This window comes from Equus asinus, chromosome 24, assembly GCF_041296235.1.
Source record: "Equus asinus isolate D_3611 breed Donkey chromosome 24, EquAss-T2T_v2, whole genome shotgun sequence".
In the NCBI taxonomy this organism is placed as follows: domain Eukaryota; kingdom Metazoa; phylum Chordata; class Mammalia; order Perissodactyla; family Equidae; genus Equus; species Equus asinus.
Window position 1 is genome coordinate 63,826,214 of NC_091813.1, and position 12,728 is coordinate 63,838,941.

The window sequence follows — 12,728 nt, forward strand, 5'->3', positions numbered from 1 at the left end:
TTATGTTTCCATTTAAGAATTAACCATCACTCAGTACCCCTAGTGTAACAGGGGAGCACAGTGGAACAGAAAATGTGGGCATTAGCTGGAAAATTACTGTCTTTTCTTGCTCCCTTGGCTCTTGTGTTTCTGAACTACAGTACCAGTCCTAGATCTAAGAGATGTCAGCAGGGCATTTTGGTAGTAATATTCTGATGTTAGCGTACACAGACGAATGTCATTTCTTGCTTATTTTATCCCACAGATCACAAATTAATTGCAAGAGGCATATACTAATCTCTGAAAAAAATCTCCTATTATTCCAGCTCTTTCACTCCCGTCCTTCCTTTGGTACAACTGCTGGTTGGCTTCCCCGAGTCAGAGTCCTTGTTCCTTATTCTCTCCCTTCATCTCAGTCCATCAGCCCTCATGTGGCATCGTGCCCTTCCCCCTCCCTCTCCGCCCTCCCAGAGCCTTGATATTTAACTCCAGTCCCTCTTTGCCAGCCTCCTTAACATATGCAGTCCCTCATTCTTCCATCACAACTGTTTCCTAATACCCCACCCTGGACTGTTTTCACCATTCTCCACTCCAATTAAACCACTTTTCATAGACAATCTATTTTTTTCTAGTTTGAGTTTTTAAACTAGTTTTTCTAGTTTGAGTTTTTATGCATTCTTACAAATTTATTATGCATGCACACACTTTTTACTTATGCTTTTACAGTTGAGTGCTGACTATGTGCTAGGTACTATTCTAATTACTGAGGATACATTGGTGAAGAAAACAGCCAAAAATCCTTCAAAGAGTTTACATTTTAGCAGGGAATACAGAGAATAAAAATGTAAATAAGCAAAATATATATTATATGATAGGGAAAATGCTAAGGAATAAGTAAACCTAAAAAAAGGAAATATGAAATATTGAGTGAGGGTAGGGTGGGGTGTGTGTATGAAGTAACTTTTGTAAAGAGCTGAAGGAAGTGAGGGGGAAACAGGGATATTTTGGGGATGAACAGTCCGGGCGAGAGGAAACAGCAAGAGGGAAGGGCCGGGCAGGAGCATGCCTGGGCTGTGAAGAATGCCATTTAGAGAATAACAGGAAGATCAGTGAGCTAGAGCTAAGAGGACCAGAGGGAGGGAGTCATCAAACAAGATCGACCAAGAGGAGCCAGATCAGAGAGGGGTTGGTGGGCCACAGTACGGCCTTTGGCTTCCCTTCTGAGTGTGATGGGAAGTGATTGGAGGTTTTGAGCAGAGGAATGACATGCTATGCTTTGCTTTTCAACACAATCACTCAGGCTGCTGTGTTATAAATAAATTGCAGAGTGAAACTAGGTTGAGAGAGACCAGTTAGGAAATTATTGCAATGACACAGACAATCCTTATGTCTTAGACCAGGGTGGGAGCATTGTAAGTCGTGAGAAAGCTTTGGATTCTGGATATCTTTTGATGTGGTAGATAGATTTTATTGACAGATTGGCTTTGGAGTGAGAAAGAGAGGAGTCGAGAATGACCTCAAGATTTTTGGCATGAGCACCTGAAAATATGACATTTCCATAATTGAGATGGGGAAGACTGTAGAAGGAGCTGATTTCAGGAGAATAATCAGGAGTTTCTTTGGGATGTGTTAAATTTGAAATATCTACTAGGTGTCCAAGTAGAAAAGTGAAGATGGTAGTTAGATGGTAGTTGAAGCTGACTTTAGTGGGCAAGTCCTGGCTGGACGTACAATGTGGTTTCTATCAGCATAATAAGTGGAATTTAAAGAAATGTGACCAGGGCACGCCACCTTTAAAGGATTGGGTAGGTGAGGGGGAAAAGAGCACAGAAGGAGACTAGGAAGGAGTGCCTAGGAGTGTGGGAGGAAAGCCAGGTGATTGTTGAGTCCTGGAATCCAAGTGTGGGAAATGTTTCAGAGGAGGAGAGTGAATGTAAAAATGTAAAGGCCTTTTATGTAAATGATATATAAAAGTTTTTGTCTTCCTTTTTCACTGAGTATTTTTTAAGATCCTTCTAAATTGCTATGCTTGCAATCACTTCTTATGCATCTATCTACTTACTACATAGCACTCTTTGGCATGTATCCAACACACCATTTGACTTACGCCCTCTACCAGTGCTGGATACCCAAGTGACTTTAGTTCCCTGACACCACGTAAATCCTGCAGGTTCCCTAATGGATCTGTGTTGGATTTGCTTTGTCACATAATTTGCTCTGTCCCAGTAATGGCAGTCCTGGATCTTAGGGTTTACATTTTAGCTTGAGTAAGTAGTCCCTGGTTGCTTTCTAGAATGGCTGCCACAGCCTACCCTGCCTTTACCATGCTTTCCACTAACCCTGGCATTATCTGGCTCCCTCATTTTTGACAGTTAGAGTTGGGTATAGAGTGAGATGTTTAATTTTAATTTGTGTTTCTCTGTCCTGCTGCTCCAGTCTGTGTTGCTTTCTCTCTTGGTTTGTTTGGTGTATGGTTGGTGTTTCCTTAGCCTCTCCATTGTGCTGGATCTCATATTTTTTGGATCTCTTTTTTTTGTTTTACTTACTCATTTGGCTGAAGAACATCCTTCAGTAACTTTGTAATATAGGATGCATGAGAGACATAACTTGAGTGCTTACCTGTCTAAAGACGTGTTCATCATCCTAACCTAACACTTGAGAGGTTGGCTAGATATTGAATTGTAAGATGAAAATAATTTTCCTCTACAAATTTGAAGATGTTACCTTCCTATCTTCTGGCTTCCAGTGTCCTTATTAAGAAATTTGATAATGTTCTGACTTGTGACCCTTTATGGGTTGCTCATAATCTTTCTCTGGGAGCTTTCAAGATCTCTTTATCCCTGCTGATCGCTTGGAGTGAGTTTTGCCCTAGGAAAATGGGTGAGCAATTTCATTGTAATAATTTACACTCGTTGGTTCTGGGAAATTTTCTAAATATGATTTCTTTGATAATATCTTCTCCATTTTCTTTGTTTTCACTTTTAGGTACTACCTCCCAGTTTTGAGGTCAACTAAATAGTGCCTTTAATTACATCTGTAATTACATTACATTTATTACTATAAATGTACTTAATTACTATAAATGTAATTACATTTAATTACATCTTTTCCATATAAGGCAACATATTGATAGTCTTGGGGATTAGGGCATGGAATCTTCTTGGGAACCGTAATTCTCCCTACCACACCCCTCTATTGAATTTTTTATTACTGCTCTCATGTTTTTATTTCCAAGAGCACTCTGAATGTTATTTCTCTCTTTTTAATTATAGCTTTATTTCTTATTTCATGGATGTAATATCTTCTCTTTGCAGAGGATCTCAATATTAGTTATGTGTGTGTGTGTTTGTGCATGTGTGTAACTCTTCTGCTCCTTGCATTGTTTCCTTTTCCACCAAGTTTTTCTTTTTTCCTGTTTGTTTTGGTCTTTGTCTTTCATGCTGGATGCTCCCTGCCATACTCAGATGTCTGGTAGCCATCTTTTCACATTTAAGAGTAAGGCTGATTCATCTTTTCTCATCATAGCTAATCCTCTATGTCTGCTGTCCCTGTGATGAGAGCCACTCCTCCTAATTTCCTCCAGATTATGAACCTTCTATTCTCTAGTAGGAGGTGGGGCAGGTAGTCGTGGCTCCATATCCAGACTTTCAACCAATTCCACTATGTTTAGCCTCTGCCTCTCCCACCCACTGTCATCTTATAGTGCCTGGTGTCTCTGAGTCTGGAACCTCTCTAGGGTCCTGGGGGAAAATCACTCATTATTTATCACTCTTTATTTATTACTTTGCACTGATGGATCATACAGCACCATAACAATTACCTAGTTGTCTGTCATAGTCTGTGCTAGTACTTCTGTGTGCTTCTACCATCTAGCTATGAGATATTGGATACTCTCTAAGCATTGATTTCCTTATTTCCTTCACTCTACAGGCAGCTGCAGGAGAAGATGCTTTGATTCTTCATATAGAGGATTGGAGGGCTGCCGGTGTGATGTGGGATGTAAAGACTGAGGCGACTGCTGCTGGGATTTTGAAGACACCTGTGTGGAATCAAGTATGAATTCCGAGCATAAGTTTATTAGCACGTTGATTGTGCCATCATTGCTGCACGCGCAAATGCTCACCACACACCTTGTGATCAGTTTGCTAGGGCTGCTGTAACAAAGTGCCAAAGACTGGGTGGCTTACACCACAGAAATTCATTTTCTCACAGTTCTAGAAGCCAGAAGTCCAAGATCTTTGTTTCTTCTGAAGACTGAGAGAAACTCTGTTCCGTGCCTCTCTCCTAGCCTCTGTTGGGGTGCTGGCGATCTCGGCATTCTCTGCCTTGTGGCAGCCTAACTCCAAACTCTGCCTTCATCTTCATGCGGGTTCTCCCTGAGTCTTCACAGTCCTCCCTGTGTGTGTCCGTGTCCAAACTTCCCCTTACTGTAAGAACCCCCGCCACGCTGGATTAGGGCCCGTCCTAATGTTCTCACTTTAACGTGATTATCTGCAAAGATCCTTTTCTAAAGTCAAGTCACATTCATGGCAGCAAGGGTTAGGACTTCCACGTTTCTGAGGGGGTACAATTAAACCCATAACGTCTTGTATGCAGGAGCTAGGATTATGCTGTCTCCCTTTGCAGTGCTAAATGCAGAATCTACACTTCAGTTAGCTGAGGTTGAGGAATAACCTACAGCAGATGAAATGCCACATAATTGCTTATGTTTCCATGGAGTTTCACTATGGTGTAAGTCAATGCTCTTATTTAGTTTCATTTTCAGTAGTTCTCAGATTTCAGGTGCATGAGGCTCACTAGGAAGGCTGGTGATTCTTGGTGATTCTGATGCCAGCGTCCTCAGAACACAACTTAAGAAACTTTGTTCTCTAGGTGGAAGACACAGTTTGCAATGTTTGATTTCTAAGAAATCAGGGAAGGTGGGGAGTCTAGAGGGTCAGGAGAGTGAAGGTTAGAACAGTAGAGCTCCTTACGTTATGCTCTCTGCGAAGGGCAGGAGAGAGGGGATGACCTAGTCTAGATAAAGTCTGTATTCCCTTTCCTTAATCTCCTGAAATCTTTTCTTTCTTAGTAAATACTAAACAGTGAGGAATGAAGAACGCTGTGCACAACTGAAGCACGCAGCAGCCCCCTCTCCCATGGGTCTGTCTAAGCGCAGGACTGATAGTGATTGTAGTCACTGCTCCCAAGCAGGTGCGCTGGGAAGCAGCCTCACTGCAGCCCCTGGTTGTTCTTAGCGTCGGGACTTGTTTAAACTGACCTCGTCCTAAGTCTATAGCCGGGGAGACACCAGAGGCCTGGTGGGGAGCTGCTGTACCACTGCTGTCACTCTCAGCTGGGAGGCCCCTGACCTGCCTTCACTCTTACGGGCCTGACCATGCTCCTGTTCCTTCCTTGCTGCCTGTCTGTAGACAAGGCTGGGCAAGGCTGCTCTTGAGTGGGAGCAATCGCTGAGGGTTAGTGGTGCTTCACCATCGGGAGCTCCTACCCTTGGGTGAGAATAGGATTGATGTTTAGAGTTTCTCCAAACTCGGAGGTGAACCTCTCTAGGTAACCCAGCATCTCTCTCTGCGACTCATGCCAAATGAAGAAAAGTGGTGGACTGTCCCTTATTTGTGTTATGTAATTTCATTTACTAATGCAGGTAAATCAAGAATTTGTACAATAAGACAGGGTGAAATGCATTAAATTTATATTTTTAGTATTGGATACTTAAAATAAGTTAAATGCTCAGAACTGAATTCTGTAATTTTACAGCTCGAATATGGACCTGCAATGCGTTTCGTTGTGGGGAGACCAGACTAGAATCCAGCCTTTGCTCTTGTTCAGATGACTGTTTGCAGAGGAAAGACTGCTGTACTAACTATAAGAGTGTTTGCCAAGGTAAGCAGAGGATGTTGACCCATTTGCCTCTGAGAGTGCAGTGACCTGAAGCTGGCTTAGGCTGCAAAAATTTAAACAAGTCAGAGAATCTTTAGCTAGTCCATATAGAAGAAAAGATGAAATGTGTTCACTGTGGGAAGAAATGTGGTTTTTGCACCATAGAGGAAGGGAGGTCATATCATAGATATTAGTGAAAAGAAGAGAAAGCTTAAAGTCCTGTATTTCTCTGTAAGGCATGGTCTTTTTCAGTCCAATGACTCTTCTAGACTTTTGTTTTGGGACACCAGATGGCATATCCTAAAGGCAAAACCTCATGAAAGAGGTTATCTGGAGCAAACATTGGTTCATTATACCTATGTTATTGTTGAAACAACTGTGTCCTGAGAGGTTCAGTTATGGATTTAGGATCCCCAGGGAGTTAATGCAGAGCCAAAATTATAATCCAGGTTATTCAGTTTTGATTCCACTTGCTGGCCACTTTATAGATGATGCAGATGTTTTTCTTAAATCACCATTCCCTCAGAACATCTGATGAGGTTTATGAAAAACACACATATACACATATCAACAAAATTGCTTCAAGATATCAACCCCTTTTTCATAACACCACAGTCAATAGAGCTAACTAACTTACAGTTTTAATATTTTTAGACAAAAAAAGAGATTAGGTTGAATTCTTATTTTTTAAATAGGAGGAAAATGTTATAGTAGAAACATTACTAAGTATAATCCCTTAGTAGAAAATAGGTCTTGCACTAATAAAGGAATCAATTTTTGTACAAAATATAATTGAAAATTAGCTGAAAAGGGCAATCAGAAAGGAAAATAAAAGCCTCTGGGACCAACCCAGTGGTGTAGCAGTTAAGTTCACACACTCTACCTTGGTCACCTGGGGTTCATGGGTTCACATCCTGAATGCAGACCTACACATTGCTCATCAAGCCCTGCTATGGTGGCATCCCATATACAAAAATAAAGGAATATTGGCACAGATGGTAGCTCAGGGACAATCTTCCTTAAGCAAAAAGACAAAGATTGGCAATGGATGTTATCTTAGGGACAGTCTTCCTCATGAAAAAAAAGGCTGAAGTGGTAACTCTGTTTTTACATAATATTTCTTGATATTTATAGTGAATATTATATCATTAAAAATCCCTCTGAGTGATGTCCGCATAATGGCTGAGTGAGTTCTTCCCTCAGTCTCTTCCCTTTAGTTATAAGTAAATGGACATTCATTAACCAGCAGAAGACTTTCTACACTGCCCAACAGGATTTTTTTTTTTTTTTTTAGAATGAACACATGCTAAAGATTTATTAACTAAAAATGTATTAACTAAATGTGAAGAGTTAGCTAAAGACTTATTAACTCATTAATTGTCGAATTAGCAAGATAATAAAGCTGTTTAAAGAGTATTTTGAAGAACTGGGTAGGGGCCGGCTCTGTGGCCAAGTGGTTAAGTTCACATGCTCCACTTCGGTGGCCTGGGATTTCGCTGGTTCGGATCCTGGGTGTAGACATGGCACCGCTCATCAGGCCATGCTGAGGCGGCATCCCACATGCCACAACCAGAAGGACCTGCAACTAAAAATAAACAACTATGTACCGGGGGGCTTTGGGAGAAAAAGGAAAAATAAAATCTTTAAAAAAAAAGAACTGGGTAGTTATAGGGATTTAAGAAGAATTTTAGAATAAGACTGATCTATAGGGCAGTAAAAAAATGTAACCTTGGGGGCTGTCTTTTCTACCTGACAGAAATTATTTGCATTTCCACTGTATCTACCTTCAAGTTAATACCTAATTCCACAAAGTCTAAGATCTTAATTCATGTACAAGTCATACAAAAGGTCTGTTCAAAAGTCAAACAAAGGAACGTTACCCTAGATAATGAAATAATCCATGAGCGGGCTGGTTAAACGATCCCCAGTGTGACGCTAAAGCACACACTGCACTCTGCCTTACAGCCAACCAACAGGATTTTTGAGAGATCTACACATCTGAAGGTGGATTGACTGGATCTCTGGGAGGCAGTGGAATTAAGTAAGCTCACCCCCTTCCCTTCCCCAGTGGCAGCAAGACAGTTCATGGATCCTCACACAGCATCTACTCACAACTGTAAGAGAATGTAGGGACAACCTGGCATGCGCAGATGCTTTTGGAGTTGCAGCCCAGCCTGCAGGATTGCCCAATGTGCCGTGGTGACCCCACCCATAGGAATGCTCTACAGCAAGTGGCATGGCTCAGCCTCCAAAGAGATTGAAACTCTAAGCAAAAAAACAAACAAAACTTCTGGATATGAAGAACACACTTAATGAGATTTAAAAAAATCTAGAGTCCTTAATAAATAGAGCTGACGTTATAGAGGATAGAATTAGTGATTTAGAGGATAGAAATATAGAAATGCTTCAGGTGGAGGAGGAGAGAGAACTAAGATTTTTTAAAAATGGGGAAATTCTTCAAGAAATGTCCAACTCGATTAGGAAAAGCAACATAAAGTTAAAGGTATTCCAGACAGAATGGGGAAATTCTTCAAGAAATGTCCAGCTCAATTAGGAAAAGCAATATACAGTTAAAGGTATTCCAGACAGAGAAGAGAGGGAGAAAGGAGCAGAGAGCTCATTCAAAGAAATAATAGCTGAGAACTTCCCAAATCTGGCGAAGAAACTATACTTACAAGTACATGCAGCCAAAAGAACTCCTAATTACATCAGTGCATAAAGACCTTCTCCCAGGCGTGTACTATTAAAACTGGCAAAAGTAAATGATAAAGAAAAAATATTGAGGGCTGCAAGGCAGAAGAAAATAACTTACAGAGGAATCCCTATCAGGCTTTAAGTGGATTTCTTGGCAGAAACCCTATACACTAGGAGAAAATGGAATGATATATTCAAAATGCTAAAGAACAAAAACTTTCAAGCCATTTATGATAAAAACTCTGAACAAAATGGGCATAGAAGGAAACTACCTCAATATAATAAAGGCCATATACGACAAACCCATAGCTAACATCATACTCAATGGGCAAAAACTGAATGCCATCCCCCTGAAAACGGGAACGAGACAAGGATGCCCTCTATCACCACTCTTATTTAACATAGTACTGGAGGTCCTGGCCAGAGCAATCAGGCAAGAAAAAGGAATAAAAGGAATCCAAATAGGGAGGGAAGAAGTGAAACTCTCGCTGTTTGCAGACAACATGATCTTATATATAGAAAACCCCAAAGAATCCATTTGAAAACTGTTAGAAGTAATTAACAACTACAGCAAAGTTGCAGGGTATAAAATCAATTTGTATAAATCAGTAGCATTTCTATACTCCAGTAATGAACCAACAGAAAAAGAACTCTAGAATACAATACCATTCACAATCGCAACAAAAAGAATAAAATACCTTGGGGTAAGTTTAACTAAGGAAGTGAAGGACCTATATAATGAAAATTACAAGGCCTTTCTAAGAGAATTGGATGACGACATAAGATGGAAAGACATTCCATGTACATGGATTGGAAGAATAAACATAGTTAAAATGTCCGTTCTGCCTAAAGCAATCTATAGATTCAACGCCATCCCAATCAGAATCCCAATGACATTCTTTACAGAATTAGAACAAAGAATCCTAAAATTCATATGGGGCAACAAAAGACCCCGAATTTCTAAAGCAATCCTGAGGAAAAAGAAGAAAACGGGAGGCATCACAATCCCTGACTTCAAAACATACTACAAAACTACAGTAATCAAAACAGCATGGTACTAGTACAAAAACAGGTGCACAGATCAATGGAACAGAATTGAAAGCCCAGAAATAAAACCACACATCTATGGACAGCTTATCTTTGACAAATGAGCTGAGGGCATACAATGGAGAAAAGAAAGTCTTTTCAACAAATGGTGCTGGGAAAACTGGAAGGCCACATGTAAAAGAATGAAAATTGACCATTCTTTTTCACCATTCACCAAAATAAACTCAAAATGGATCAAAGACCTAAAGGTGAGACCTGAAACCATAAGGCTTCTGGAAGAAAATGTAGGCAGTACACTCTTTGACATCAGTATTAAAAGGATCTTTTTGGACACCATGCCTTCTCAGAGAAGGGAAACAATAGAAAGAATAAACAAATGGGACTTCATCAGATTAAAGAACTTCTTCAAGACAAATGAAAACAGGATTGAAACAAAAAAAACAACCCACTAACTGGGAAAAAATATTTGCAAGTCATATATCTGACAAGGGCTTAATATCCATAATATATAAAGAACTCTCGCAACTCAACAACAAAACATCAAACAACCCAATCAAAAAATGGGCTGGAGACATGAACAGACATTTCTCCAAAGAAGATGTACTGATGGCCAATAGGCACATGAAAAGATGCTCATCATTGCTGATCATCAGGGAAATGCAAATCAAAACTACACTAAGATATCACCTTACACCCGTTAGAATGACAAAAATATCTAAAACTAATACCAACAAATGTTGGAGAGCTTGCAGAGAAAAAGGAACCCTCATACACTGCTGGTGGGAATGCAAACTGGTGCAGCCACTATGGAAAACAGTATGGAGATTCCTCAAAAAATTAAAAATAGGACTACCATACGATCCAGCCATCCCACTACTGGGTATTTATCCAAAGAGCTTGAAGTCAGCAATCCCAAAAGTCCTATGCACCCCAATGTTTATTGCAGCACTGTTTACAATAGCCAAGACGTGGAAGCAACCTAAGTGTCCAGCAACAGACGAATGGATAAAGAAGATGTGGTACATATATACAATGGAATACTACTCAGCTGCAAAACAGAACAAAATCATTCCATTTGCAATAACATGGATGGACCTTGAGAGAATTATGTTGAGTGAAATAAGCCAGCAAGAGAAGGATAATCTGTGTATGACTCCACTCATATGAGGAATTTAAAATTATGGACTAAGAACAGTTTAGTGGATACCAGGGGAAAGGGGGAGGTGGGGGGTGGGCACAAAGGGTGAAGTGGTGCACCTACAACACGAATGACAAACATTAATGTACAACTGAAATTTCATAAGATTGTAACCTATCAATAACTCAATAAAAAAAAAAAAGAACAAAAACTTTCAGCCAAGAATACTCTATCCAGAAAAACTATCCTTCAGAGATGAGGGAGGAATAAAAGCTTTCCCAGGGAAACAAAAGCTGAGAGAGTTCATTGCCGCTAGACCTCCCTTACAAGAAATAATGAAAGAATCCCTCATACCTGTAACAAAAAGGCAAAGGATTACAAAACAAGGAGATAAATGGAATCTGAACATTCCAGCTCTATGTCAGAATAGGTCACTAAACATTTAATTATAACGTAAAAGACAAGGGAAGGAAAGCATCAAAAATAACCTTAACACTTTAATTTAGTCACAAACTCACAACACAGAATGGAAGAATTTCTGCAATGAAAAGTCAAAAGGAGAAGAGGAAAGAGATGGAACTTGCTTATGCTAATGGAGGAAAGATGCTAACTTAAAATTGACCATCTCATGAGATCTTTTATACAAACCTCATGATAACTATTAAAGAATAAATCACAGCATAGCACAAATCATAAACAAAGATAAAACCATGACAGAAACCCACCAAACTGAAATGGCAGTCAGAAATACAAGAGAAAAAACAATGGAAATATAGAATTACTGGAAACAAGAGATAAAATGGCAGTACTAAGCCTTCATATATCAATAATCATTCTAAAATTAAATGGATTAAATTCTCTAATGAAAAGACACAGAATGGTTGGATGGATTAAAAATCAAGACCTAACAATATAATGCCTCCAGAAAACACATCTAAGCTCTAGGCTCAATGTGAGAGGATGGAAGATGATACTCCAAGCAAATGGCAAATAAAAGAAAGGTGTTGCCATACTTATGTCAGACAAAGCATGCTTCAAGTTAAAAGAGACAATGAGAGACAAGGAGGGGCAATATGTAATAAAAGGGGCATTCTGCCAAAAGAGAATAACACTTATGAATATATATGCACCTAACAAAGATGCACCAGAGTATATAAAGCAACTGTTAACAGACCTAAAGAGAGAAATTGACAGCAACACAATAATAGTAAGGGACCTTAACACCCCTCTTACATCGATTGATAGATCATCCAGACAGAAAGTCAACAAGGAAATAGTGGCCTGAAACAAAATACTACATCAGATAGACTTAATAGATATATATAGAACATTCCATCCAAAACCAGCAGAATACACATTGTTTGTAAGAGCACATGGAACATTGTCAAGGACAGACTATATGTTGGGAAACAAGGCAAGCCTCAATAAATTTAAAACAATTGAAATCATATCAAGCATCTTTTCTGACCACAATGCTATGAAACTAGAAATCACCTACAAGAAAATGCTAGGAAATTCCCAAATATATGGAGACTAACCAACATGATACTTAACAACTCTTGGATCAATGAAGAAATCAAAGGAGATATAAAAAAATAAGAGACAAATGAAAATGAAAACAGAACATACCAACTCTTATGGGATGCAGCAAAAGCTGTCCTAAGAGGGAAATTAATAGCAATACAGGCCTACCTCAACAAACAAGAAAAGTCTCAAATAAGGAATCTTAGTCTACCCCCAACAGATCTAGAAAAAGAAGAACAAACAAAGCCCAAAGTCAACAGAAGGAGGGAAATAATAAAAATTAAGGCAGAAATAAATGAAATAGAGACTAAATAAACAATAGAAAACATCAGTGAAATTAAGAGCTCGTTCTTTGAGAACATAACAAAAGTTGAGAAACCCTTAGCCACACTCACTAAGCAAAAAAGAGAGAAGGCTCAAATAAATAAAATTAGAAATGAAAGAGGAGAAATTACAATGGATACCA

General features: G+C 39.4%; 1 protein-coding gene across 3 annotated transcripts in view; it reads left to right on the forward strand.

Annotated features, from left to right (window-relative positions):
* LOC106835758 (ectonucleotide pyrophosphatase/phosphodiesterase family member 3-like) overlaps positions 1-12,728 on the forward strand; it is a 110,490-nt gene that overhangs the window by 38,752 nt on the left and 59,010 nt on the right. For all 3 annotated transcript variants that reach the window (XM_070496353.1, XM_070496352.1, XM_070496354.1), the window contains 2 exons: positions 3,910-4,032; positions 5,737-5,862. The gene's annotated coding sequence lies outside the window, so the exon portion shown is untranslated. The remainder of the gene's footprint in view (positions 1-3,909; positions 4,033-5,736; positions 5,863-12,728) is intronic.